The sequence below is a fragment of the Lactuca saligna genome, chromosome 4, assembly GCF_052625555.1.
Source record: "Lactuca saligna cultivar CGN05327 chromosome 4, ASM5262555v1, whole genome shotgun sequence".
In the NCBI taxonomy this organism is placed as follows: domain Eukaryota; kingdom Viridiplantae; phylum Streptophyta; class Magnoliopsida; order Asterales; family Asteraceae; genus Lactuca; species Lactuca saligna.
In genome coordinates, this window is record NC_136420.1 from 244265561 (window position 1) to 244289757 (window position 24197).

The 24197-nt window shown below is 35.4% G+C and overlaps 1 long non-coding RNA gene across 1 annotated transcript; it reads left to right on the forward strand.

Annotated features, from left to right (window-relative positions):
* Positions 1 to 5252: 5252 nt before the first annotated feature.
* LOC145039076 (uncharacterized) lies at positions 5253 to 5946 on the forward strand. Its single transcript, XR_013679718.1, has 2 exons — positions 5253 to 5600; positions 5775 to 5946. It is a non-coding gene; the product is annotated as an uncharacterized LOC145039076 (long non-coding RNA).
* The last annotated feature ends 18251 nt before the right edge of the window (positions 5947 to 24197 follow it).

Genomic DNA, 24197 nt, shown 5'->3' on the forward strand with positions numbered 1-24197 from the left:
CTGTCATTGATTTCTTAATTATATATCTTGTATATTAGTACAGATTATGAGTACTTCTTAATTCATTAATTACCTGAATCACTACTTGACTAGAACCACATACACTAAATTAACTATAATGGGTATAGTTAAGGACTCTATCTCTAGTTTCCACTATTACTCTACACTACTATAATTCTCTATACTATGAAGCAATACACTAATAAGAGAATACAATAAAAGTTATACGAAAGATTACTACACTATAATACAAGAGAATGCACTAATCATGAGATAACTCACTAATCCACTACGGGATACTCTATATGCTATTCACTATGCCCGAAGTTTTCTGTCAGGAAGACGACACTATATGTATAGATCTATACGGGGCAGACGCTATTACATCCCGACTGATAACTTCAGTCCGAGCCGCTCAGGCCCAGGGATGCTGTTACTCTACTACACTATGCATGACTGGGAAGGTCATGGGGATTCGCTATTACTCACACTATTGGGAATATACTAAGAAAGACACTATAACCGCACTAAAATACTAAAAGAAAGATGAAATAATATCCCGAAGTAAATAAGTATCTAATACTAAAGGATGCTGCACCACTATTATATACTCTAAGAATAACTTACTATACTACATTACATAATGATGAGTCACTATTACACTTCTATGATAAATGACATTCATAGATAGAAACAACATATTTCTTAAAGATTTTCGCTTACTATACAGTTCTGGAAAATATGGGATTTTCTAGGTTTTACCACTATTTATGATTCCAAACTTCAGCTTTCATACTAATGACTCTAATACTTTTATACAAGTACTCACACTAAAAACTCTTATGAACTCACCAGCTTTATGCTGATATTCTTTTCAAAATAACTTGTATCTTCAGGTCAAAGATAGACAGGTACAGCAGCAAATTTTTGGAGAAGATGGAGGATACAAGACCCATCTCTTATTTTGTTTACTTTTGGTGTTTGTCAAACATTACAAAACACACTTGTAAATACACTTACTATATAAATGAAATGTTTGTATGTTTCTTGCTTTTACTATTATACAATTGTGATGATACTGTACACTACGTCATCCACCCCGAAACGTATTCCGCCGTTATCGGTTTTGGGGTGTGACAATAAGAATAGAAGAAAACGTTAAACTTGGTGGGGGTTAGTAATGGGAACCTAATTTCCAGATGTGATTTAGGAAATTGCGAGAAAGAGAGAGTTTGATCACACCTGTTCCGTCATCATGGCATATGGGAGACGGTCGAACCGAAGATGTTAGATAAAGCACCAGATCAAAAGAAGTCAAAACAAGCTCTTGCTTTTTTGTTTCAAGTGATACCCGAAGACATGGTGTTGCAAATGGCGAGTTACACCGACCCAAAGCAAGTGTGGGATGGGCTAAAAACACGGTATTTGGGAGTGGATCAGGTAAGAACGGCTCGATTTGCAACCTTAAAAATGGAGCTTGAAAGTTTACGCATGAAAGAGGATGAAACGGTTGATGATTTTGTGACGAAATTATCCGGTTTAGCATCAAAAGTAAGGAGTCTTGGATATGAGCTTGAAGAAGGTGATTTGGTAAAAAGGTTACTAGATTCGATGCCTAGGTCATTTTTCCAAATCGTGGCTTCAATAGAGCAATGTTTCGAGTTGGATTCAATGTTATTCGATGAAGCGGTTGGTAGATTAAAGGCATACGAGGAGCGTATAAGAGGAACCGAGAAAGTGGAGAACACTCAAGTTGGGTTGTTGTTGGCTAGTGACGAAAAGTCACATGTTTGTAAGCATTGTGACAATGGACATTCAAATCGAGATGACTTTGGACGTGGCCGGGGAAGAGGTCGGGGGTCCGGGAGAAGTCGAGATGGTAATGAACGTGTCCGGGATAAAAGTCATGTTAGATGTTACAAATGTGGTGAGCTTGGTCACTATAAAAACGAGTGTCCTAAATGGGAAAAAGAAGAGGCGGGTCTAATCGAAGAGGAATCGACATTGTTTTGAACGAGTGGTTCGTATGACCAAACCGATTAAGGGGGTGATTGTTGGGTTAATCGGTTATTTGAAAAGTAATATGAAAGTTTCTTTTTATTAGTTTTGTTTCCTAGTTTTAGAATAAGAGTCGAAGTCTTTTTATTTATTTATTTATTTATTTATTTATTTATGGTTTTAGGGGTTCATAAGGTATCTAATTAATTAGTATAAAAGTAGACTTCATTTGTTGTTCTTTTTGTTTTAACTTATAAGAGCAAGTTTTCTTCCACTACATTCTGTTTCCGTGTTCCTTGCACCATAAAAGAAAACTAGTTTATTTTCTTACACAATCAAATATCTTGCAAAAAGCCACGTGATGAGAAATAGAAATCAATAGATAATGAAACTAAAGAGAAACAGGAAGAATCAGAGAAGAAGAAAATGATATCATTAAATCTAATGAAATGAATTACAAACTATATTGAATGAAGCAAGAACCTCAAACAATCCCAGGGAATCTCCCTCTCTCACTAGCTAAATGCTAAGAGCCAACAACATTGAACAATACTAATCGACATCCCCAAAATGAAATTACTCTTCCCTCTTTATTCCACTCTCTCTCTCTCTCTCTCTCTCTAACTGACTTTCTAGCCACTTTCCATTTTTGCCCTTCTATCCCTTCTAGAATGCACGTGTAATATTCCTAATTTATTTATATCAAGGCCCAACCATTCTGAATCTATATCATTACTCCTTCCTTCAAAGAAAGTCTTGTCCTCAAGACTTTAACAACTAATAGCCCATCCATCTGCCAGTGTGTTGTCTCCTATTGTACCTCCTTTCCACCTAATTAACCATAGATGCAGTTGGTCCAGGTAATGCTTAACCATATGAATAGTCAGACACTTCTGCTCTTTTGGTATTTGCAATTGTACTTCCTGTCCACGGAATGATCCATTGATCTACCCTAAGTGGCCTCAATCCGTTATCATGGCTGTGCCATTCTTCCTTCCTTGCTTGTACCCAAACCCTATTCTCTACATGTTGAACTACCATTAAAGTGTTCCGATTATACCCAATTTCATATGTAAACTTTTCGGTGGACTGATTGAAAGTAGAATCAGTCTCATGTTTTGTCCACATAATCCAATTAGAACGCCAATGGAGTAGATCCAACAAATGACAGATCACTTCCCAAACAAGATTTTTGGTAATTAACTCTGCCATATACCTAGATGGTAGCTCTTGCATTTGGCTTGAACATAAACTAACTTCTGTATCCCAATTGTGGATTACTTTTCCAAAAGATGTGAGCCATTCCATTCCCAAAATCAAGTCAGTGTTACCATACTTAGAAACTAATGACTTCACTTCAATTGAAGTACATCCTAATTGAATGATTAACTCCACACATAACTCGGTCACAAACACCAATTCATTATCACTCAGTCCTGATTGAGAATTAGCAACAACTCCAAATAACTCCAAAATTTGACACGGTCCCACAAAAACATTCTTTGACAACTGATCAAATGGTACCTGATTAGCATCCCACGCATAGTGATTGCAGTCTTCTTTGCATTTATGACATTTGTGAGACAAGCGGACTTGAGAACCACCATGAAAACTTAGGTCCTTTTTCTTTCGTTCCTTCCATTCCGTGCGACTCGATGATCTAACTTTCCGATCCCGTTGAAACACATAAGCCATTGCCGGCGTTGGGGAAGGTGATGGCAGCTGATTAGGATAAACGTGGTTATTTTCATTCCAATTAACAAAGCGTTGATCAGTGGCCTTATTGACTAGTGGGTTTATATTTTGTTTTCTCGTTAAAACCCAGTCTATCTTTCGATTTAACAATTGTGATCCCCATGAATCAATTGCAGCCCAATTGTCATTTTTAAGCCCATTGGAAGTGTAACCTGGATAACCCCATTCTAAACGGTTGTTAAACGGAGTCGTTTTCTCCCAAGAGCTCCGTTTGGACTCCATCATCGTTCCCCCGTTCTTTTCGTCAATTCCCGGCAGCAGGGGTGGTGGTGGTGGTGATGGCGGCGGCAATGGTGACGGAGGCGGCGGTCTACTAATTGGAATCATCACTTGCTTTGCTGCTTCCTTTTTTTTTCAATTCCAAATTTAATCTCCGTGAAATACTTCTCATAATCTCCCGGTTGTTCCATTCCTACAATCCAGGTATTTAGATACTTTCCGTTAAGGTTGAGGGTGTATTGGATTGTAAACTTCTCTTTCATTCCGCCTTGATTCGAGATTAAGCCCATTGGCTTTCCATATTTTTCTTCTTCAACGGTCGTTAGTGGCAGTGGTGATGGTAGGCACGACGTTAGGTTTGGTGGTAGAGTCCGAGGGTTTGTTTTGGATTCCGATTCTAACTCATAAACCCCCAAGAATACTTCATCTCCATCAGGTGGTGATATTTCGTTGCTTTCACGATCTATTTCATCCAAAATCATTGGAGATGTCACCGAAGGCAAACCCAACGATGCGACCTGAACGACACGGGAAGTAGGATGAGACTGGAAACCGCTAACTATGCCAGACGAATCCCTAGAAGCATCATCAACCACCGACTTTGGTAATGTCCCAGTCGGATCGGAAACAATGCTAATATCTGAGAAAAACTCTGGATCCTGTTCTTCATCCAATCAAGCAGTACTTCACGAAACGCAACCTCTTATGCCCGTTCTGAGGCCATGGCGGTTCTGATTGAGGCCATAGATGTCCTGATTTCCTGTATGTCTTCGTGAATCCTTGCTATTTGCTTATCATGATGATCCAGACGCTATGAGACATATCTAGTTTCCACCACTGGTTGCACCATTGTTACTCAACTCCGGCAGGTCACGGCAGGTCGGACCAATGATGAGAAATAGAAATCAATAGATAATGAAACTAAAGAGAAACAGGAAGAATCAGAGAAGAAGAAAATGATATCATTAAATCTAATGAAATGAATTACAAACTATATTGAATGAAGCAAGAACCTCAAACAATCCCAGAGAATCTCCTTCTCTCACTAGCTAAATGCTAAGAGCCAACAACATTGAACAATACTAATCGACATCCCCAAAATGAAATTACTCTTCCCTCTTTATTCTTTTCTCTCTCTCTCTCTCTCTCTCTAACTGACTTTCTAGCCACTTTCCATTTTTGCCCTTCTTGTCCCTTCTAGAATGCACATGTAATATTCCTAATCTATATCTTGCAAAAAGCCACGGCTGTAAAGGTGGATATGGAGAAGCTTCAAAATATCGTGTACTTAATTGAAGGCCCCAGTTGTTTTTTTTTCCATCGCCTGCCCCTGCTCCTTCTTCCGTGTCTTCTTCAATATACAGGGGGATAATTCAGCAGCTATTAGAATTATCTACCATCTCTAATACAAACCCTTTTACCTCCTCCTTCTCCGATGGCAAACCAGCCCAGCAGCTATTGATCACCACTAAGTCCCAGTGAAGAAGGCGCCTGGTCTTTCTCAGGCCTGTAGTCGCAGCTCAACAGGGAAGAAGAAGCAGCTACTGCTTCATCTTTTCTCCTGCCATCCTGTATTCGACATCCCATCAGCCCCTTCCTACTTTGTTTCTGTTCTCCATCTAGTTCAGGTAAGCAGCAACCTTTAAATATCAAAAACTATCCTTATTACCACCGTGAACAGTGAACGCCAGCCATGGTGGCTGGTGGCCTGAACAGTCCGACGTGATGGCCCAGTGGCTGAGTGATACTGAACAGATGATTATAACCTCTAACTCCACTTTTATTCTTCATGAAATGGTCAGGTTGATTCCAAGTCTTTCATCCCGGATCCCGTTTAGAACACCAGTTTCCCGACATTCCCGAATCTCAAAAACCAAAGTGAGTTCTATGGCCCCTATTTCTTATTATCAATGTTTGGGGGAGAATACATGTAGTTCGGTCATATTATTATGATAAAAATAGTTTAAAAAATTATGATTTGGAGTACAATAACTATCACTAAGCATATGTAATCATAAACATGAAATGTGGTGATGAACTAAGATTGCATTACATATCTCATAACCATGATTATAACAGCTTACTTTATGGATGTAATCATACATATATGCTGTGAAATTTCACTGAGTATTAAGTTCACAAAAGCTAAATGTACAAAATGATTAAGGATTATCAAAGTATGAATTTCATAGATATATGTATATGAAATAAACTGTTGAAAAGAGATAGTTTATATGCTGTGAAATTGTAAATTCAAAGTATTAGTGTGTAGTACGCACATATTCTATATTGTTGAATAAGAACATTAAAGGAAAGTGAAATCAGTTACTTATAAGAGATAAAGGAAATAGTAATGAATTGTTATTATACAGTCATACAAGATCAAATAACCATATGTCTATACCTAATTAAGATATCTAAATTGTGCATGTATATATCGTACACTAAAGAAACTTGATTAAAAGTTATTAATTAACTTAAGTCCTACTAAGGCAGTAAACTTAATACAAATATATATACATACACTAAATGGGTAATAGATGGAAATTCCGTATAAATTGTCAATCATGGTTTCCTTGCACATTAAAAATCATAGTATTATTATCATAATATCGATGTCGAATCAAGAATAATAAATATTGAAGTTTTAAGAATTTCATGTATCATTTTCTAAATTGGCAAATAACTTCACATCTCTAAGCGAATATAAGCTGAATATCATAGGTTCATTATACCTATTCTTCATAGGTTCATTTTATCCATTCCAAATAGGCTCATTATACCTATTCTTCATGGGTTCATTATATACATTCCAAATATGTTCATTATACATATTCTAAATATCAAACCTAATCCGTTTGAGTATTCATTATAAGTTACATCCGATGTCGCAACAACTAAGATCACAATACTTAGTAGAAACCTTCCGTCATATATCCGTTAATCATCAAGGGAACGACTAACGTTGGGTATAAGTGACACAACACTGATCTTATACGGTGCGACCACCCGCCTAGAGTTGCTAGCTACAACTACGTCTGACGAGATGAATTTTTGGCGCTGACGTTAGCATTATCGAACATTACACTGTGTTATTACAGCAGGGGGAATGACTTTATCATGCCCTTAAATGGAGTCGGTGCAATAATAAAGTTTAGTGTCACTCCAATATGTAAATGATTGTATATGTTTCCAGGAAATCCAATACTTCCTAAGAAACGAGTTTAGATTCGTTGTGTCTACAAAGAAGGTATCTATTCCGAAAAATCCTATATTTTCCCTAAGAATGAATTTGTAATACTATATATTTGGAGAGTGATAACGTTTAACCTGGAAAATCCTATATTTTCCATAAAGCTAGAGTGTAGTCTAAATACTCTAAGACCATAAATGTAAGTAAATATGTCATACTTAGTTTGATAACTTGTAGTTTTATTATTAAGTAAAACTAGTTGAAGATGTGTTTACCCTGAATTCTAAATGTGTTGAGAATACCCTATCATGATTACTTAGTACCTACAAGTTATATATAACTAAGATCTGAACAGACAGTCGATTGGGTGATTCTGCCCTAAGTCCACAACCAAATAAGGAACAAGAAATGAGGTGAAAGTCACACATTCCACAGTCTATCGAATAAAATCCATATAACCCTAGTGTAAATACGAAGTAATCATATAGTTATTATCCCATGAGCTTGCTTGAGTTGCGTATTACTACGTGCACGAATCATTGTTTCCGCGTGCGAGTTCTTATAATCATACTAATATGACTGATATCCATACAGTTAATGATATTTGTCACCCATGAACTTCCGTTCCAACTGTAACGACGTAAAATTCCAAAAGATTTTTTTCCATTTTTAAAACATAACACATCTCATAAAGTAATTTCAAAACTCAAATGTATCGAATGTTATCACAATAAAACATATCCTAGAATCTCCGATACATAATACACAATACTCCATCAGTGTGTACAGATCATGCCGATGCCTTCCCGTGATCCTCGCTGGTACCTAAAACACATATCACATAACACGGTAAGCATAAATGCTTAGTGAGTTTCCCAAAATACTACATACAACACATAAGCCACTCGAGGCTATAGCTCTATGAGACCTTCCGGTCAATGTGTCTCAGGGGACTTCCGGTCCTATAATCTGAGTAGACCTTCTGGTCTTACTCCGTTAACCTTCCGGTCCATACCATCTTGACCTTCCGGTCCCTCCACTATTAACCTTCCGGTCCATACTCTGTTGACCTTCCGGCCCATACCAGACTACTCATAACATACATAACATATACATATCACATAGAGACATATAACACATACTTTCGATAGCACATAAGACCTTCCGGTCACACATAGTTACCTCCCTAGGTATAGTGAGAAGACTCACCTCGGGTAAATATGTGTATGATGAACACATACTTTCGATAACACATAAGACCTTCTGGTATAGTGAGAAGACTCACCTCGGGTAACTCGGATAATCTCGAACTCGAATACTGATCTAGCCTCCCCCTAATCACATAAACAATTTTCGTCTAACTAACAATGGCTCTTACAGGCTAGATTAACCCCCCTCATAATTCCTTAAAAGGGTAAAAGACCATTTTACCCCTCCCAGACCCCAAAGCCCAAATGTTGACCAAACCCTAAAAGTCAACGAAAGTCAACTTAGTCAACGGTCCAACTTTGACCAGACTCGCCGAATGCACTCGTGGGACTCAGCGAGTTCATGCGCATCCTCTGAATCCTTCTAAGCCCTCACCCCACTCGCCCAGTTCACCTTTCACTCGACGGGTTACCATTGATCACGAATCGCGGGGCAACCCGACTCAACTCGTTGAGTCCTCTCATGGACTCAGCGAGTTTCCTCCATGTCAACTCCCAAATGACCTTCTGAGATCAGATATGTTTCTCTAACTCATAGATCTGACCTTTAAACACTCAAAAGTCACGTAAAGGTCCAATCTAAATATGACAACCAAGATCCAAAACCCCAAAAGGAGAGCATAAAGTTGGATGATTGGGACTCTCTGGACCTCTCAATGTCCAGATCTAAGGTCTATTTCGTATTGGGACTTATCTTGCTTCTTATTCCAACTCAATAAAGGGTAAAGAAACGCTTGATTCAATAAGCCTACAAAATAAAGAAGAAAATGGCCGAATTGCTACCTCAAAGTGAAGTCTCCTTGCTTGAAAGTCTTAGAACAACAACCTCCTTTGGTCCTTCCTGCTGGATCACTTCTCCTCTTTAGCAAAATCACAACAAATGGCTCAAGATGGCTCTCTCTCTCTCTCACTTCACACGCTCAAATATGATAGGGTTCTTTCCTCTGGAAGGGTAGCCACAAATGAATGCCACAAGGACCCTTAAATAGGGCACAAGCCCAAGGATTTAGGGTTTCTGCCAACATCATGGACTCGTCGAGTCCATTCACCGACTTGTCGAGTCCACTCATTAATCCGAGTCATCATTCACAATCCTACTCAACGAGTTAGGGTATTAACTCGTCGACTCACTCCTCATATCACAAAACAAATAATTATATAACCATAACTGGGAATCTGGATGTTACAGTTCTCCCACACTAGAATCAGACTTCACCCTCGAAGTCTTACTCAAACAACTCTGGATGCTGCTCCTGCATCTCCAGTTCCGGCTCTGAGGACAGCTCGGACCCTTTCCGATGTTACCACTGGACCTGAACCAAGGGCATCTCTTTATTCCTCAGAACCTTGATCTTCCGATCCAAGATTGTGATCGGCCTCTCAATGTAGTTCAGGCTCGCATCCATCTGAATATCCTCTAGTGGCACTACTGCTGTCTCATCGACTATACATTTCCTCAACTGGGATACGTGGAAGGTATCATGAATCTGAACCAACTCCTCGGGTAGCTCTAAATGGTATGATACTTTGCGCACCCTGGTAATCACTCTGAAAGGACCAATGTATCGGGGCCCCAGCTTGACCTTTTTCCTGAATCGAATCACTCCTTTCCAAGGAGATACCTTCAGGAGTATGAAATCACCAACCTGGAATCCGAGCTCGGATCGCCACCTATCCGCATAACTCTTCTGGCGGCTCTGGGCTGTCAGCAATCTCTTCCTGACCTATTGTATCTGCTCAGTCGTCTTAAGCACTATCTCAGTGCTGCCCATCACTCGCTACCCCACCTCGCCCCAACAGATAGGGGTCCTACACCTCCTCCCATACAACAGCTCAAAGGGAGGCATACCAATACTCGAATGTTGGTTGTTGTTGTAAGAAAACTCGGCTAAAGGTAGGTATGAATCCCAACTTCCACCGAAGTCCATGACACATGCTCAAAGCATGTCCTCAAGCATCTGTATCGTCCGCTCACTCTACCCGTCCGTCTGTGGGTGATAAGCGGTACGGAGGTGCAACCTCGTGCCCAACTCCTCATGAAACTTCTTCCAAAACCTGGAAGTGAAACGTACATCGCGGTTTGACACAATCGAAATCGGCACTCCAAGCCGCGACACCACCTCTCTCACATATATCTCTGCCAACCTCTCTACAGAAGAGCTCTCACCGATATCAAGGAAGTGAGCGCTCTTCGTCAACCAGTCCACACCCAAATTGCATCAACACCTCTCGCGGTCCTCTATAAATTGGTGATGAAATCAATAGAAATATGTTCCCACTTCCATTAAGGAACCTCTAGTGGCTGCAACTTTCCATGCGGACGTTGGTGCTCGGCCTTAACCCAACGACAGGTCAAGCACCTCTCCACTACCCACGCAACATCCGTCTTCATACATAACCACCAGTAATCTCTCTTCAGGTCCAAATACATCTTATTAGCCCCTGGATGGATCGAGAATCTCGACCTGTGAGCCTCCTCCATCAGTATGCTACGTGCCCCGCACATAAACGACACCCATATCCGACCATGAAAGGTCATAAGCCCTCGACAATCGGTAACAAACTCGGATACTTGCCCAATCACTCGCTCTCTCTTGCAGTTCTCCGGTCCCACCGCCTCTGCCTGGGCCTCTCGGATGATATCCAATACCAGAGTCATCACCGTCATCCACATGCATATATCTCGAATTGGGGCACTCTCCGCCCTGCGGCTCAAAGCATCGGCTACCACGTTAGCCTTGCACAGGTGGTACAGAATCTCACAATCATAATCCTTTACCAAATCCAATCATCTCCTCTGGCGCATGTTTAGGTTGGGATGATCCATCGGATACTTTAAACTCTTGTGGTCCGTGTATAGGGTACGTCGAACCTCATACAAATAATGGCACCATATTTTGAGGGCGAACAATACTGCCCCAAACTCCAAATCGTGGGTGGGATACCTCCTGTCACACCCCGCTAAAGCGGAAACACGAGGCGTGGAAGTACAAAGGGTTTCATAGCAAAAGTTTAAAGACAACACCAAACATAGTATTAAAAACCATTACAAATTTACAACGGGTTTGAACAACTTTTAAAAGAAATTACAATGAAAATAGAAATACAACACATGCGAATGCTCCTAAAATTGAGGTGTCCCTAAGTTCCACTTACTCGATGATTCCTGGAGAAGCATGTAAAACGAGCGTCAACTATAAAAATAGTTGGTGAGTACTCACAAGTTTAATGAAATAATATTGGTTCATGAGTTGAAATCAAAGTTTTGATAAAAGTTTCCAACAATAAAAGTATATTGCTAGGAGTAAATAAGTTTGTAAACACAGTTCGTTGTTATCATGAGAAATAAAGCATATTGCCTGAATAAGATGCAACATTCATATTTTCATGGAAGATAAAGTTCGTTACTCAAACGTGTAAACAAGTTTCATTGCTAAAATGAGCTGTCAATTTCGTTGCTACAAGGAGCAAACAATTTCATTGCTAAAACATGTATATAAGTTTTCACTAGTAAAAGTTCGTTGTTGTAATGAGAAATAGAGTTCATTGCTATAATGAGAAACAAAGTTCATTGCTTTAATCAGAAACAAAGTTCATTGTCATATTAAGAAACAAAGTTGATTGCTATTAATGAATACAAGTTTCATTGCTAAAATAAGTATTCAAGTTTCATTGCCAAAATAAGTATACAAGAGTCGTTGCTGACATGGGAATACAAGTTTCGTATGTGCATAAAGAATAGTATGTGCATCAAGTTTCTATTCATGAGTTCACAACCCAAGCCTAATGACCGAATCGTGCCCTATTGACTACTATGTGTATCGCAAACATAGTGTAGAAAATGGTAAAATGCACTCAAGCGAATCGTGCGAGTGAGGAGTTATCTACCTCCTGATAGCGCTATCCATAATGACCATAGGCTCAAAAGAGTTAATGAGTTGTGTCTAGAGATTCCAGGGACTTAACCGCGATACAGTCCTCATGAATTAAAGTAACATACACATACATACGAATATAGCAACCAAGTTTCATACAAGTCAAAATAAATACAACGAACATAAAAATAGTTTAGGACATGCTTTTCCACCCCAAAACATTTAAAAACATAAAATAGGGGATTGGTGAATACTCACAATGTGCATTAAGATAATGCAAATGGTGCCTTGACTATGCTCCACTCGTATCACTATCGAAATCTAACACTAGTATACATGGTACTACAATAGAATTATGCCAATATTGTGTCAAAATTTAATATCGATAAGTTACAAACATTTTTCTGTGGAAATTAAGTTTCAAAGAATCAATTGTTATATAACAATTTAAGTGGAAAATTTCCATTATTGAAATGTTAATATTTAACATTTTAGAGTTGTTCCAATGATTAAATATTCAAAACTAAATCAATTTAATTCTAAAATATCCCAAACTTTGCATTTCAGTTTTAATTGAAGTCAAAGACCTCAAGATAAATTTTCTTGAATTTGATTTGTCTAACTACTTTTCACCATTTTAGTTTCTTGAATAACCATAAATTCATGAAAAATAGCAATGAGTTAAGAAAATTCCCCAAACTTTTTATATTACTGTTATTAAACATTACTAAGCTGGGAAAAATATAAAAATTGATTTCCAAGCTGTTTAATTATATTTTATGATTTTTGAGCATTTATTCCAATAAAAATTGAAATAAATAGAAAATAGTTTCCAAAATTACCCAAACTTTTTATTTAACTGTTATTATACATAACTAGGCTGCGAAAAATATAAAAGATATTTTTCAGAGGGTATTTCTATTTTTCCTTGTTTTATTCCTTTAATTAATCATTAATTGAAGAAATAATATTAAACAGTTAAAATAAATTACCAAAATTTTTTGTAACATCATTTACAGTATAGATAACCTGGGAAAAATATCAAAAGTGGTTTTGATAATGTATAATCTGGTTTTGGGTAGTTATGTGTATTTAAGTGTAATTAACTTTAGAAAATAAGATAAAAATAGTTTACAGTGGAGAAAAATCCTCAAAATTTTTATGTAACCCCCCACTATACAATATGATGTTCTTGTAAATTTTCATGAATTTTAGATAATCAGAACTATTTTTCCTAATTTTAGACCATTATAATTACCAAAAATTGGGAAAAATAGTATGACATGATGAAAAATCTTGAAATTATTTTCTGGAGTCACACATCACAGGTAAGGTATGAGAAAATTGTTAGATACAATTTTCACACTCTCTAAAGTGGTTTTGTGATTTATTATACCCTAACAAAAGAAAAATCGGAAATCCTATCAAACAGCAACAAAAATTGATGAACTTTGGTGACGTGTCATTGTTCACCATAAGGATCATCCATGAATTTATTCCGGATTTATTGACTTCTGGAAGTATTTTATGTGATTTATGCCATTGGTTTTAGCAATAACTATAATAAATCAAAGAAATAATAAAAGCTCTTGAAATTTTCCAGATTATCTCATGCATGTGAGGGCTTTCAAAAGGAAAAATGTTAAAATTGTAATCAGAAGAGAAATGAGGGTAATGAATCATAACAATTTAAGAATGGTTGCATGCAATAGTGCATGAGATGTAGATGTGGCTGAAGTTCATGAATTTGTGTAGCCTATTCAGTGAGGTTTTAAGCCACGAAATTTCAGCCATCATTCACTAGATATGTTAAGTTTCTAACGTATTTTTCCTCAGATTTATGGTTGGGTTTAAGACCATTGATCATGCAAGAAAAAAATGGTGATCACAGAAAAAGAGCTGTTTGCGCAACCATTTTGTAAAACTTGCCAAAAATCGGATATTAAATATTTTACAATGATACCAGTTGGGTTTGAAATTTAACTCAAAATATTATATTTCAGAAAAAGAATCACGAAATTTGGTTAAGAAATGAGTGAGATATGGCAGTTTAAAGTCAAGTAAAGAAATCTGGCAGATTGCATGCATGATGATTGGTTAGAAAAGTGAGTTTTCATCATTTTCTTGAAGAAATCTTTTGAAATATTTTAAAAGATATCATGATAAACTTATATTCTAGTTATGTTTCCAGAGATCAAAAGATTAAAACTTATCAAAATGTATACATTCATTTATGAACAAAAATTTGTTTCTCAAAAACTCTTAACTTGAGTTTGATGTTTTAATTCTTAAAATCGATTTTTGCACTAAGATCATGAACATGCAACCTTGTTTAGCATACATGCATGGTGTTAAAACACATCCATGATGTTCTAAAAAACCATTTTAACACAAAGAAAACAAGTTTGAAGAAGATGAAGAAAGAGAAAGTGTAAGAAAAAGAGCAAAATTTGAGGGAAAAGTGAAGTAGAAATCGATTTTACCTTCAAGAATACCACAAGATAATGAAGATTTCGAGTTTGAGGAGTGTTCTTGGGTTTGTTTTCTGGAAAATTTCTTGGTTCTTAGAGGGAGGAAGAGAGAATGGAGTGGTGTTTGGAGAGAAAAAGTAGAGAGAAGGTAGAGAAAGTTTTCTAGAGAGAGAAAGGAGAGAGATATGTGTGTGTTGGAGAATGAGAGTGTGAGAGAGAGATATGGGGAGGGGGAATCCGATTTTAGGGGAGGAGAGGCTCCCTCTCTCTTTTTTCTTTTATAAAAATTCAAATCTTTTATAAAAATATCCAACTTTTTATAAAATGTGCACCTTAACCTAGTTTTTATGCATAAAACTCCTGATTTTTGACTTATAAATCAAGGGTAAATGAAAATAGATAAATCTTTATTTTTCATTGAATTGTATTTAATAATAATTATTATGATAAGATAATATTATAAGGTTCATAATTGTTTTTATAGGACTTTTAAGGTTAAAGTTTATAAATATGAGTTTTTAGGGCTTTTAGGGTTTTGGAGTTTAATAAACTTTGAATATCAAAATAAATTGAATATTTGAGACTTCAAATTATCTTATGGTAGTATAACTCTTTTTTAGTTATAAATAATGTATATAATTTATTTTTATCAGTTTATTGGGATTCTATGTAGTGATTCCGAGATTTAAGCGAAATTGAGGAATCAAGTATACTAGTCCTAGTCTTCAACTTTGACTTAAGTTTCTATGAGACTTTGAACTCACTTCTATTTCTAGGTCAAGTGCATGATGTGTGTATATGATTCATGAAATGTTGTTCGAGTCAAAGAGTAACCCGAATATGGATAGTCACTACAGTTAAGTAGTCGTAGAATTCACATACCAATGTGAAATCCAAGCACATTATCCATTGTCTCTATCTGTTTCCAAGATTCCAGTAGGTTATAACTTAGCTTCTAGTTACTAAGTCTAATATGTGTAGTGCCTATATGTGTAACTAAGTTTATTCAAATCTAGAACTAACTCGAATTTTGATAGTTGTCACAGTCTCCCCCGGTTGAAAGAATTTCGTCCCGAAATTCAATTCGTGACACATTCTATTAGAACTCAGCCGAATACAATTGTATATCTGGAGGGGTGGTGACTTGAAGAGCTCTTTGATTATTTTGGGTTATTTCCTCAAGGGAAGAGCCCAACTCTTTAGCTATAATCAAATTAATGTTTCCCTAATTCAAGTTCTACAGTCTAGATTGCGAGAAATTAGGATCATGGAAATCATGAGCCAACCATGGTGACCTAGTTGAAAAAGATCATCAAGTTAGATATTATCTGAATTAAGAGAGCAGTATAAGTTTTTCTGAATCGCCAATTGCACTGAGCATTAAATCCGTGTTGATGCTTAAGCCGCATTCTAAATTAGCACTAAGTGTAAATTTATCGCCTGATAAAGAAGAGATTAGGAACAATTTGTTCACTTCCGGGTTGGCTACTAAATATGGAAAATATGTATAGTCTGAAATAATAAGGTGTAGCATGAATGAAAAAGAAGTGATCGAGAGTGAGTTCCTAAAAATACACACTAAGGATAAGCAACGAGGTTTTGGTACACCTCAAATGTAAAGACTATTTAAGTGTCGTCTATAAACTAAGTTACGAAACGATCGAGGATTTCCGAGGCAACATTTACTACCACAGTTACTCTTACTATAATAAAACAATATTTGAAGAATATATATATTTAGAAAGTCATCGTCGCAATGGAGGCGATGCAAGTTTATGATAAAATAAATCATCTTGTCTAAATAACAATTTGAGTGATTAGAAATGATAAGTAATCTCACTATTATCAAAATGTGTAATAATCCCAAGATAATGAAGATACATGTGTGACGATCAAATAAAGTAGTAAAATAATATAAAGATTAATCAAGGTTAAAGGTTTAAGTCATCAATGAGAGAATTTATATAGAAATATTCATATTAAACTTTTGAGAAATGATCCAATTGTCTAAGTCAAGACAAATTCAAGCTTACGAGGAGTCTGAATACTTATGAAAACAAGTTTGAGAGTTTAGGAACTCACTGAAAATTGCAAAGTAAATGCTATTTTAAGAAATGTGTAAAAATGTTGATCTTTGGAAATAGTGCATTCTTAGTTTAGTGGTTCTACGAAAACAATCATTTAGAGAATAGATAATCGTAAAATTGAAAACTTTTGATGTATTGAAAGAAAAGAAAAAAAAAATAAGGAAACATATCCTTCACATATAATTTCCGAATAGAGAAAAATGATAAGCATAAGAGTATTCATCTTGTGCATTAATTATAATGAAAAATTCAATGAAAATTGCATTTTAAATCAAGTTTCCGACTTTAAAACGAAAGAGCAAATGTGAATAGGGATTACTTGTTTAAGAGTAGATTTCAAAATATAAATAAAAAGTATATGATAAATGACGTATTTGAATATGTCAAAGCTGACTAAATCAAAGGTATGCCTCATGAATATACACGTATTAATCGCTCAAAACGAAAGGGTAGACTTCTAGTCTTTATATATACGAATATGATACCAGGAGAAGCAAAATAGATAGAAACAAAGTTAGACAATGTATCATGTTAACATTATGGCGTGCGAGATCTAAAATCAGAATGAGAGCGAGAAATAAAGTTCGGGGGAAAGAAAAGGAAGATTACAGCAATTATTGCTATTGTTAAAATTCAAAGAACAATACATATATGTATATTTAAAAAAAAAAAAAAACAGGTTGAGTTATAATTCAGACTTAAATATTCGATGTATATAGATATGTAGGAGTTCTAAAGTGTTTTCTAAGTTTTGCTAAAAATTCATAAGTTATCTATTAAGTTAAACTCCATTTGTGAAAAAGAAGAAGCACTACAACTGGTAATTGAAAATCTGACAGTCTTGACCCTTTTAGGCTTAAGTCTAACAATGGTTAAAACGGATAAGGTAAAACTCGGTATACTTAAAACAGTAATTTTGCATTGTCGAAATCGCATCACTGGAAATTTAAAAATGAACACTAAGTTTTCAAATGCTATAATTTTTAAAAAACTTCATAGATTATAAAACTATATTGAAGCAAAGTGCACAAATAAGGCATGTTTTGAATAACAAGCGTTAGATATGTCTTATAAACATGTTTGAAGTAGGCATTTGCATAAATATCATGTTGTGTTTTCGAGAAAACACATTAAAGTAAATTACAATGTCTAAATGAGAAAGCGGTCAAAAAGTCAAAACAAATGTGGTTTGAAAAATCCGATGAAGCTTTTACACGTAATATGAACTTCAATGTCATATGTCTATGTTTTATATCATAGAATTTAAACACTTTTATAAAAGAAAATGTTTCTAAGTTTTTCGAAAACGTGCCAAAATGGTAATCAAGGTTTAAAATAGTTTCTATGCCCTTTAAAAGCACATCTATCCATTGAAATGGATTTGAAATGAAATTGAAATAGCAAGGTAAAAACCAATATTGGTTAAGTTGAGTTTTGGAGAAAAGTGTTAAATTAAAGCAAGTTGTCAAAAGATTTTTAGCGAGAATACGGCTTAAATTGTTACGAAATGTCTACTAAGTTGAATGAAGTGGTTATAAAATATTTTATCGATGATAAATAAACCGATGAAGCGAAATGACTTTTCGATGGAAGATTAAGAAGTAAGGAATAAGTATGTTAGTGTAGCTGATCATACCTAAATAATAATGCAAGTCTTAGGCGAGTGCTGATGTCTTTTCCCCGAGATAAAGGACAAGAAAAATTGTTAGTAAAACGTTTTATGGTGTCAATGCAGTGTATGACCTTTTATAGAGGTCAAAGGGATATCCTTTGTTAAGTTTTAAGCTCAAGGCAGAAACAACCTAAAGCTAAATTCGTAGCGTAGTAGAGAAGTCTCACATATAGGTTAAACCTCTGTGTCTCCTTGTGAGTCGAATCCAGATTGCCCGCCAATGATATCCAAGTGATTGCTTAGTGGCGATTCATGTATCTCCTTACGCGATGCTCCAATTATTATTCATGTTGATATCGAAATGCTTTTTCCTTGTTGTAACTCTAATACGAAGACGATGAAGAGGTATTAAGGAATAATTGGTATAGGTTTCGCCTTAAGATTATTACTAGTGCATATCTAGCTACTAATCTTACATCTAAAGTCAATAGTTACCAATGAATACCCATTCTTAGTACTATGTGCATTGCTTCTAGAGCAGCTAGTGATATAACCTAAGTGGTTAACCTAGCACTTGATAAGGGGTAAGAATATTTCTAAATAAAGGCATTGTTATAAAAGTGCACTTAGTTTCTAAGTGTATCTAGATGAATGCCTATAGTATGCAATGCCCATACGCACACCGAAAAATTTTGTTGTTCAAAGTTCAAGCTGAAAATTGTTTTGAACATAATTCTACTATAACCGTTTCAAGCATCGCATTAAGTTTCCGTAATTAAGCATAGTTGGCCAGGCTATACTTAATTAAAGTCCAATATTGCGTACTCAAATTAGTCATACTAGTAGTATGTTCAATATTTTAAAAGCGTTTAGAAATTTTTTGGCTATAGTTGTGGTTTTCCAAAGGAAAACCGGTATTCTCTATAACCTTCGGCTCTGATACCATTTCCTATCACACCCCGCTAAAGCGGAAACACGAGGCGTGGCAGTACAAAGGGTTTCATAGCAAAAGTTTAAAGATAACACCAAACATAGTATTAAAAACCATTACAATTTTACAACGGGTTTGAACAACTTTTAAAAGAAATTACAATGAAAATAGAAATACAACACATGCGAATGCTCCTAAAATTGAGGTGTCCCTAAGTTCCACTTACTCGATGATTCCTGAAAAAGCATGTAAAACGAGCGTCAACTATAAAAATAGTTGGTGAGTACTCACAAGTTTAACGAAATAATATTGGTTCATGAGTTGAAATCAAAGTTTTGATAAAAGTTTCCAACAATAAAAGTATATTGCTAGGAGTAAATAAGTTTGTAAACACAGTTCGTTGTTATCATGAGAAATAAAGCATATTGCCCGAATAAGATGCAACATTCATATTTTCATGGAAGATAAAGTTCGTTACTCAAACATGTAAACAAGTTTCATTGCTAAAATGAGCTGTCAATTTCGTTGCTACAAGGAGCAAACAATTTCATTGCTAAAACATGTATATAAGTTTCCACTAGTAAAAGTTCGTTGTTGTAATGAGAAATAGAGTTCATTGCTATAATGAGAAACAAAGTTCATTGCTTTAATTAGAAACAAAGTTCATTGCTTTAATTAGAAACAAAGTTCATTGTCATATTAAGAAACAAAGTTGATTGCTATTAATGAATACAAGTTTCATTGCTAAAATAAGTATTCAAGTTTCATTTCCAAAATAAGTATACAAGAGTCGTTGCTGACATGGGAATACAAGTTTCGTATGTGCATAAAGAATAGTATGTGCATGAGGTTTCTATTCATGAGTTCACAACCCAAGCCTAATGACCGAATCGTGCCCTATTGACTAGTATGTGTATCGCAAACATAGTGTAGAAAATGGTAAAATGCACTCAAGCGAATCGTGCGAGTGAAGAATTATCTACCTCCTGATAGCGCTATCCATAATAACCATAGGCTCAAAAGAGTTAATGAGTTGTGTCTAGAGATTCCAGGGACTTAACTGCGATACAGTCCTCATGAATTAAAGTAACATACACATACATACGAATATAGCAACCAAGTTTCATACAAGTCAAGATAAATACCACGAACATAAAAATAGTTTAGGAAATGTGTTTCCACCCCAAAACATTTAAAAACATAAAATAAGGGATTGGTGAATACTCACAATGTGCATTGAGATGATGCAAATGGTGCCTTGACTATGCTCCACTCGTATCACTATCGATTCCTACAATAATGGTATTCGCTAGTGAGTCTCTAATCGAAATCTAACACTAGTATACATGGTACTACAATAGAATTATGCCAATATTGTTTCAAAATTTAATATCGATAAGTTACAAACATTTTTCTGTGGAAATTAAGTTTCAAAGAATCAATTGTTATATAACAATTTAAGTGGAAAATTTCCATTATTGAAATGTTAATATTTAACATTTTAGAGGTGTTCCAATGATTAAATATTCAAAACTAAATCAATTTAATTATAAAATATCCCAAACTTTGCATTTCAGTTTTAATTGAAGTCAAAGACCTCAAGATAATTTTTCTTGAATTTTCGATTTGTCTAACTACTTTTCACCATTTTAGTTTCTTGAATAACCATAAATTCATGAAAAATAGAAATGAGTTAAGAAAATTCCCCAAACTTTTTATATTACTGTTATTAAACATTACTAAGCTGGGAAAAATATAAAAATTGATTTCCAAGTTGTTTAATTATGTTTTATGATTTTTGAGCATTTATTCCAATAAAAATTGAAATAAATAGAAAATAGTTTCCAAAATTACCCAAACTTTTTATTTAACTATTATTATACATAACTAGGCTGCGAAAAATATAAAAGATATTTTTCAGAGGGTATTTCTATTTTTCCTTGTTTTATTCCTTTAATTAATCATTAATTGAAGAAATAATATTAAACAGTTAAAATAAATTACCAAAATTTTTTGTAACATCATTTACAGTATAGATAACCTGGGAAAAATATCAAAAGTGGTTTTCATAATGTATAATCTGGTTTTGGGTATTTATGTGTATTTAAGTGTATTTAAGTGTAATTAACTTTAGAAAATAAGATAAAAATAGTTTACAGTGGAGAAAAATCCTCAACATTTTTATGTAACCTCCTACTATACAATATGGTGTTCTTGTAAATTTATGAATTTTGGATAATCAGAACTATTTTTCCTATTTTTAGACCATTATAATTACCAAAAATTGGGAAAAAGAGTATGACATGATGAAAAATCTTGAAATTATTTTCTGGAGTCACCCGTCACAGGTAAGGTATGAGAAAATTGTTAGATACAATTTTCACACTCTCTAAAGTGGTTTTGTGATTTATTATACCCTAACAAAATAAAAATCGGAAATCATATCAGACAGCAACAAAAAATGATGAAATTTGTTGAGGCGTCATTATTCACCATAAGGATCATCTATGAATTTATTTCAGATTTATTGACCTCTGGAAGTATTTTATGTGATTTATGCCCTTGGTTTTAGCAATAACTTTAATAAATCAAAGAAATAATAAAAGATCTTGAAATTTTCCAGATTATCTCATGCATGTGAGGGCTTTCAAAAGGAAAAATGTTAAAAATGTAATCAGAAGAGAAATGGGGGTAATGAATCAAAACAATTTAAGAATGGTTGCATGCAATAGTGCATGAGATGTAGATGTGGCTGAAGTTCATGAATTTGTGTAGCCTATTCAGTGAGGTTTTAAGCCACTAAATTTCAGCCATCATTCACTAGATATGTTAAGTTTCTAACGTATTTTTCCTCAGATTTATGGTTGGGTTTATGGCCGTTGATCATGCAAGACAAAAATGGTGATCACAAAAAAAGAGCTGTTTGCGCAACCATTTTGTAAAAATTTCCAAAAATCGGATATTAAATATTTTACAATGAGACCAGTTGGGTTTGAAATTTAACTCAAAATATTATATTTCAGAAAAAGAATCACGAAATTTGGTTAAGAAATGAGTGAGATATGGCAGTTTAAAGTCAAGTAAAGAAATCTGGCAGATTGCATGCATGATGATTGGTTAGAAAAGTGAGTTTTCATCATTTCCTTGAGTAAATCTTTTGAAATATTTTAAAAGATATCATGATAAACTTATATTCTAGTTATGTTTCCAGATATCAAAAGATTAAAACTTATCAAAATGTATACATTCATTTATGAACAAAAATTTGTTTCTCAAAAACTCTTAACTTGAGTTTGATGTTTTAATCCTTAAAATCGATTTTTGCACTAAGATCATGAACATGCAACCTTGTTTAGCATACATGCATGGTGTTAAAACACATCCATGATGTTCTAAAAAACCATTTTAACACAAAGAAAACAAGTTTGAAGAAGATGAAGAAAGAATGTATATAATTTATTAGGGCTTTTAGGGTTTTGGAGTTTAATAAACTTTGAATATCAAAATAAATTGAATATTTGAGACTTCAAATTATCTTATGGTATTATAACTCTTTTTTAGTTATAAATAATGTATATAATTTATTTTTATCAGTTTATTGGGATTCTATGTAGTGATTCCGAGATTCAAGCGAAATTGAGGAATCAAGTATACTAGTCCTAGTCTTCAACTTTGACTTAAGTTTCTATGAGACTTTGAACTCACTTCTATTTCTAGGTCAAGTGCATGATGTGTGTATATGATTCATGAAATGTTGTTCGAGTCAAAGAGTAAACCGAATATGGATAGTCACTATGGTTAAGTAGTCGTAGAATTCACATACCAATGTGAAATCCAAGCACATTATCCATTGTCTCTATCTGTTTCCAAGATTCCACTAGGTTATAACTTAGCTTCTAGTTACTAAGTCTAATATGTGTAGTGCCTATATGTGTAACTAAGTTTATTCAAATCTAGAACTAACTCGAATTTTGACAGTTATCACACCTCGTCTCATGAGGCTTTAGCTGCCTCGATGTGTATGCTATCACATGCCCATCTACATGAGCACTGCTCCCAACCCAGATACAGACACGTCACAGTATACCACAAAATCCTCCATTCCCTCCGGAAGGGCTAACACCGGGGCTTGGCATAATCTCTGGCGAAGAGTCTTAAACAAGGCCTGCTGCTCGGGACCCCAAGTAAATGTAACGCCCTTCCAGGTTAATCTGGTGAGAGGAATGACAATCTTGGAGAAATCCCTGATGAATGTCCGATAATAGCCGGCCAATCCCAAAAAACTCCTGATCTCGATGGGGGATCTCACCACCTCCCAACTCATAACCACCTCAATTTTGGCCGGATCGACCAATATTCCATTCGGATTAACAAGATGTCCCAAGAACTGGACCTCCTGTAACTAGAAATCACACTTGGAGAACTTGGCATAAAGCCTCTCCGATCTCAACACTCCAAGGATCTCTCTCAGATGTTCCTCATGCTGCTCTCAGGCTCTTGAATATACTAGAATGTCGTCGATGAACACAATCACCGAACGATCCAACATCGGCCTACATACTCGGTTCATGAGATCCATGAATGTTGCTGGTGCATTGGTGAGCCCAAAAGGCATCACCACGAACTCGTAATGCCCATAATGAGTCCTAAACGCCGTCTTCGGGATATTCTCATCCTGCACCCTCATCTGGTGATATCCCGACCTCAAGTCAATCTTGGAGAACCAAGATGCACCCTGTAACTGATCGAACAGATCGTCGATCCTCGGTAGTGGATAACGGTTCTTGACCGTCAACTTGTTCAACTCCCGGTAATCAATACACATCCAGTGTGAACCATCCTTTTTTC